Source organism: Carcharhinus amblyrhynchos, chromosome 24, assembly GCF_965287045.1.
Source record: "Carcharhinus amblyrhynchos chromosome 24, sCarAmb.v2.hapA, whole genome shotgun sequence".
Lineage (NCBI taxonomy): Eukaryota > Metazoa > Chordata > Chondrichthyes > Carcharhiniformes > Carcharhinidae > Carcharhinus > Carcharhinus amblyrhynchos.
Window position 1 is genome coordinate 26,316,451 of NC_137347.1, and position 6,663 is coordinate 26,323,113.

Below are 6,663 nucleotides of genomic sequence, written 5' to 3' on the forward strand. Positions count from 1 at the left end.
GCCACTGGCTGACGGCGGGATCTTTGCTGCTGGGGTCTTCCAGGGAATGCACCGTGAGGGTCCATCATCAGCAGGCCTGGAAGATCCCGCTGGCAGGAAGGGCCAGAAAATTTCAGCCATTATCTTCTCATCCACCCAAGTAGTCAGATGGAGCCTCTGTTTAACCTCTCTCCTGCTAGGTGGCATCTCCGACAGCGTAGTAATTCTCAGTACTGCACCGGATTGTCAACCCTAATGTTTGTGCTCAAACTCTGCAGTGGGACTGGAAGCCAGAATCTTGTGATTCAGAGGTGAGAGTTCCACCAACCAAGGCATAGATGGGCACCATGTATTAAATTTCCTTGCACAGATTTGCAGAGAATGAACCAATTATTTTTAACCATTCCAGGTAATGTCCTTGTTTGAAAAATGGAAACTGAGAACAACCATAATGGCAACATCAACAACCATGCCACTTATCACTTCGATAAAATAGATAAAAGGTAAAGTCACCATAGTCCCAGATGACCATAGGCTGCTCTCGCCCTTAAGGTGAAGAGCTGACTGGTGGTGATTTAACCTGAGGATCACCATACCTCAGGCAAGGGGCAAGGTTGAGAAAGGCCGTCATGAATAACCTCAGCCAGTACAAGAATTGAACTTGGGTAAATACAGGATTGCCGTCAGTGCAGGCTTGAAGGGCAAAATGGTCTCCTTATGCACTGTAGGGATTCTATGATCTCCCTGGCAGTTCAGTCAGGGATTTCCTGTGATCTACACTCACTGTTGGTGTTACTTTGCCCTAACTGTGGTGGAAATCACTTCTGTGCAGGTCAATGGGCTTCTCACTGTGGTTCTGATAACATAACACCAGTAGAATTGGAAAGGATCCAAGCAATTTTCTGGCCATGATCTGAGCCCATTCATGATGGCTTTCTTCCTGGATGGGAAAAGAGCAGCAACAGTAGAGGTCTGGGAGGTAATCACCTGATAATCTTCTGCAGTGAGGAGTGACACAGGGTGATCAAAAAGATGGTAAAGAAGCAAACATAGGTAGAATTTGTAAAATAAACAAATTCAAATAGCGTTTCTCAGTTTATTTGTTCAGAACCAAAATCAATTAAATTTGGTATTTTTGTGCTTGCTATCAAATTAGCACTGGAACACTCTAAAGGATCATATCACTATGGGGACTTATTAGGAGATAATAACCTCTGTATGCTTTACATAAGAGACGTGTAGAGAAAGTTAACATCTCTCAGATAAGGATGATTAATTTAGGGCAGCACAGTGGCTAGCACTGTTGCCTCTCAGCACCAGGGACCTGGGTTCAGTTCCAGCCTCGGGTGACTGTGTGGAATCTGCATGTTTTCCCAGTGTCTGCATGGATTTCCTCCAGGTGCTCCAGTTTCTTTCCACAGTCCAAAAGATGTGCAGGTTAGATGGAATGGCTATGCTAAAATTGTCCCTTAGTGTCAGGGAGATTAGCAGGGTAAATATATGGTGTTACAGAGATTGGGCCTGGGTGGGATTGTTGTTGGCAGACTTGATGGGTTGAATGGCCTCCTTCTGCACTGTGGGGATTCTACGATTACTATCAAAGAACTGGAACATTCACATTCAGAGCTATTGACATTCCAGTGTCATCTTTTTGTCACCCATCATAAAGAGATCCCTATTAAAACTACGTATTTTGAATCAGTTACATATTTGCCCCACCAGACTATTATCATACTTGCTCATACCCAGTTACCTAATGGAACATGACTTCCACTAAACTACACAGTCTGAATCAACACGCCAACCTCAATGATAACGGTCAGTCCAGTGACACTTGTAATACTGAGCTGTAGCACGAAACTACTTCTTTGTAAGCTTCCAATGGCTATGGCACTTCCTCTCAAGCCACTTATGCCACAAAAATGTCTTTAATTGCAGTACACTATTAGCAAGAAGATCCATTCTCATGGTCCAATGGATATAAAAATGAGCTGTTCTCTGCAATAACTTTTGAATTTAATTAGATTTCTGGTGCAAATCATGTTGATGCAATTGTGAATGGATCACATCCAGGAAGAACAGTTACAACTGAAGTACAGTCAGCAAAAATCACAGTTAGGGCTGCTGAAGATCACTCAAGTGACTTTCCAGTGAAACTCTTCTACCCATCTGTGGTTCATGATTCTTTATTTTTCCCAGTTTACTGAATATATTTGCAGAGATTGGAGCTCAATTTTTGCTTCCATTGTCATTTATGACAGGCTGCTACTCCCACCTCTGCACAATTTCACTACCAACCAGCTGGAAAGGAAATAGATGAAAATTATCTGAATGGATCCTGGCTGTGAAGCTATAAATAGAGCAAGCTGGTTGAAATAAATAGTGTTTTACTTAATACAGTACAAAAGCACTCAAATTGTGATGAGATTGGAACACCCAGCCAAAAAAAATTGATAGCCAATATTTCCTTCTCTGAAGTTAGTGAGGTACTCATATGTTTTGTGTGATAACTAGAATAGAGAGGCTTCATCACATTGCCCAAACATTATATAAGCAACTCAAAACTCTACTCCAGTGACAAATGACACTCATTATCAGGTGGGTCATATAGCAGACTGATGTGTGATACCCATCGGTGGTTATTTAGGATCTCACGGTGACATTTTCCCCTTAGCAGAGGAATCAATAATCAGGGGCATAGATTTAAATTAAAGGGGCAGGAGATTTAGAGGATTTGAGGAAAAGCCTTTTCACCCAGAGGGTGGTGGGAATCTGGGAGTCACTATCTTTAAAAAGGGGGTAGTAGAGGCAGGAACTGTCACAATACTTAAGGAGCATTTACATGAGTTCTTGAAATGCCGTAGCATATATGGCTGTGGGCCAATTGCCAGAAAGTGGGGTTAAAGTAGATAGGTACTCAATGACCAGTGCAGATATGATGGGCTGAAGGGCCTCTTTGTGCTGTAAACTCTGCCTCTATTTACAGCGTCAAAGGACCCACAAAAGGAAGGGGAAGAGAAGGGTGCGGTTATCATGACTACCTGAATCGCCAATCTAAGGACACCAGGGACAATTTTACAGCCCTCACCACTGAGATGAACTTGAACTGATGCAACGTAGACCAAGAATCAAAACTAGGACTTTTCTCCTCTATACGGTTGAGGATATGAACCGGTTTCTCCAGCTGAGTCATCCGAGTATCAAATTTACTCTAGCTTTTTAATGGAAATTCCCTGATCATTGGTAAAGGAAAAGGTGTCACCAAAGCTAATGTCATCACAGGCCTGGAATCTCCCTAACCCAGGGAGATCAGGCCACATACATTGCTCTCTGTATACCACCTTGCTGTTTCTCTACCACAGCAGGCAGGAGCTGAACACCGAGTTCAGTGCCAAGGGCGTGCTGAAGCCAAGTGCCAAGAGCATATGGCAACCCAAGCGTTCCACCCACCCCCTCCACCAATCACCATCTGCCCCACCTTTGACAGAGACTGTAGATTGGGCAGTGGACACATCAGTCACACGAGAACTCATTTTCAATGTGAAAGTAAGTCTATCTGAGAGCAAAAGGAACAGCAGGCAGCAGTGTTGTGCAAACACCCATATCAAGGAGAGAAAAGTGTCTAACTGGGGTGGCACAATGATTAGCACTGTTGCCTTACAACGCCAGAGACCTGGGTGGCTATGTGGAGTTTGCATGTTCTCTCACTGTCTGCATGCGTTTCCTCCCACAGCCCAAAGATGTGCAGGTTAGGTTGATTGGCCATGCTAAATTAGTCCATGGTGTCAGGGGGATTATAAGGATAAATATACAGCGTTACAGGGATAGAACCTGGGTGGGATTGTGGTCGGTGCAGGTTCGATGGGCCAAATGGCCTCCTTCTTCATGTAGATTCTATGATTACGAATCAACTCTCATGTATGCTATTACATTTTTCTGTTGGCAACTTTGACTACCCCTAATGAGTGAATGCTAAAATTTCATAAAAGTAAATGTGATGATATAAATGACCACAACTTTTTCCTTCCATAGCGTTTCCAACCTGGATACGTTAAATTTGAGCGATGGAAGTTAAACTCCCAATAGTAGTACAATGAAGCTTGCAGGAAAAACTAGTTGTATTGAATTTATTTACACTTTTTCCAATCAACAAATTGCGTATATAGTTTTTTTTCCCCCAGAGAATATTCTTGTCCTCTGAGCAAGATGATTCTGTAAAGAACTCTACATAAATAGAACCATATACATGATAGTGATGAGTTTTATTCACCAAATAGGCTTCAAACCACAATGCATTGGAGTCAAAGATTGAGTGCAACCGGTTTCCCTCACATTCAAAGATGGGTTAACTGAATACCCATCTTTTAAAAATGAAGTCTTGTGGAGGCTGGAGTGAAGCTCACAGCTTTAAGCATTACAAAAAGATTGAGGCAGGGGAACAACTTGCCTTATATGTATCCCTTATACCCCTGAAATGCTATCAGAATGTTTCAAAGGCAATATCACAGCACAGTACTATAAATGGGGTTGCTACATTTAACACCCAGACTGCCACCCTAGTGCAGTACTGAGGGAGTGCTGCAGTGTCAGAGGTGCAGCGTTTCAGATGAAACATTAAACCAAAGCAACAGTTGCTCTAACTGGTGGTGTAAAAAGATCCGATGGCACCATTTAAAAAAAACAAACCAAAACCGGCAAGTTATCCCCGATGTCCTGACCAATACTTATCCTCTTAAGCAAGATGACTAAAATAGATTATATGGTCATTATCGCATTTCTCTTGCGGGGGCTTGCTGCGAGTTTCCGATAACAGGAACTGCATTTCTAAAGTACCTAATTGTCTGAAAAGCTCCTGGGACGTCTTCAGGTGACAAAGAGCTTTCTATGAAATGCAAGTCTTTGTATGAAACGACCACTATTGCTGTTACGAAATCGTCTTTTGGATCATCGCACTCATCGCTGCAAACTATTCCCTTGAAAAAGACCTGTGCTTATCGACTTTCGAAGCTCTTCACATACAATTATTGGTGAAGTGCCCCAGCTGAAAGTAAACACCACACCAGTGGGTATATAAATGTTCTTGTCAGCTCAAGAACAGGCTACACTACAGAGCTCCACACTGCCCAGGAAAAGGAGAATATCAGTCAAGGGCAGGCCCACACCTCCTTAAACTGATTTTATTTCTGGGAAAATCCCGATTCTGGCTCTTCCAGAAAATCAACCCTGCCAGGAAATTCCCAATAAAGACTGGCCTTTTTTTAAGCGCCACTCGCATCCCAAGAACAAATACATAAATAAAAAGAAGAAAAACCAACATGATATGTTGAATTTCGAGAAATAGCTGGAAATGTGGATGAACCAATATTTAGTCTGAGTACGAACATTGGCGAAGCCAAGAGATTAACTCCGTAATCACAACAAAACCAAGTGGGTCAGTGGGGTGGGTTCACTTCCAGACTAAAAAAAATGGCCAACTAAATAAATTAGCAACTCAACGCGATGCTTTAAAATCGACAATTACAAAACTACGAGTTAAAATACATGAAAACCTAACAACTTCGTCCAAGATCTTGAAAGATCCTTAACGCCAATACAAAATATACACCGACGCGGAATATTTTTTTCCCTTCCTCGCTCTCACCTCCCCCCCCCCCTTTCACTTACCCTTTAACATAGCAACACCCGCTTCCTTCAGGGGCAACTTAAATCCCATGATTTACATTGCATGTGATTACCACGCAGTCATAGAGGGGAACTCGAATATTAGTTGGAGCTATTTCGTGTATCGTAGCAGAGATTTATTTGGCGGCGGCGAGGGGGGAAAACGCTTTTAACTTTGCCTCAAAGCCATTAAAAAAAAATCCACGCCTACAATTTCTTCCAAAGCAATTAGTCCTCTCGGCAGCACTTGGCCCCACCGATATATATAATTACAATTCGTTGACTCGGCTCCCTCGCTTCTAAATTAATCCGAGCCAGGAGACGCTGTCCTGGATTCAAGAAACTGACACCAATTCGACTGAGATGAGCCGGCTGTACGACTGGCGAAACAGGGGTAAATCGTGGGGGGAAATAATGTCCTCGTTTATGTCGAAGGAGGGGGTAAAAAACACAAAAGGTTTGACAAACAGCTTGCTAAATCTGAATGCAAGTTTGGTAGCTATATATTTATGATAAAGCATTGCGTCGCTTACCCCCGAGTGATGAAAAGGAAACAGCGAGGAAAATACAATATTTGTTGAGCCGGATAGGGACTGGGTTCAAAGCAAGTCAAAGGCAGGAGGAATTCCCTTGTAATTCACACATCCACAGCGCGTCATTCTGTGCAAGTTTCACCACTGACACAATGTATCGGGTACCAGCGACTTCAGCGTCACCATCGTGAAAACGGGGGAGGCGCGGTCACAGTGGAGGAAGTTCATCCCAATTGAAGCAAGTGCCCATCCTTTACTCCAGCAGGCGTTTACCTCTGTTAGGTCACGACTGTTGTTCGTGCTGCAATCCTAAAAAAAAGGGCTCCCCCCTCCGCCCGATTGCGATGTGTGGATCTGCCGCCTCCCCCTCCTGTCTGGAACGAGTGGCTCGCCCCACAACAATGCCCCCGTGTATTAACATTCTAACAACGTTGCCAAATACAATCCACGGAACAAATGGCCAGACAATGGATGGGAACCTGGGATTATA

General features: G+C 43.3%; 1 protein-coding gene across 2 annotated transcripts in view; it reads right to left on the minus strand.

Moving 5' to 3' along the window:
* Positions 1 to 6,431, minus strand: part of LOC145357905 (cAMP-dependent protein kinase inhibitor alpha-like) — a 98,701-nt gene extending 92,270 nt beyond the window's left edge. The window contains exon 1 of one of the 2 annotated variants that reach the window (XM_080211467.1): positions 6,174 to 6,431. The gene's annotated coding sequence lies outside the window, so the exon portion shown is untranslated. Of the gene's footprint in view, positions 1 to 5,643; positions 5,784 to 6,173 lie in introns of those variants that run through there. The other variant, XM_080211468.1, reaches the window with a different exon arrangement.
* Positions 6,432 to 6,663: the final 232 nt, after the last annotated feature.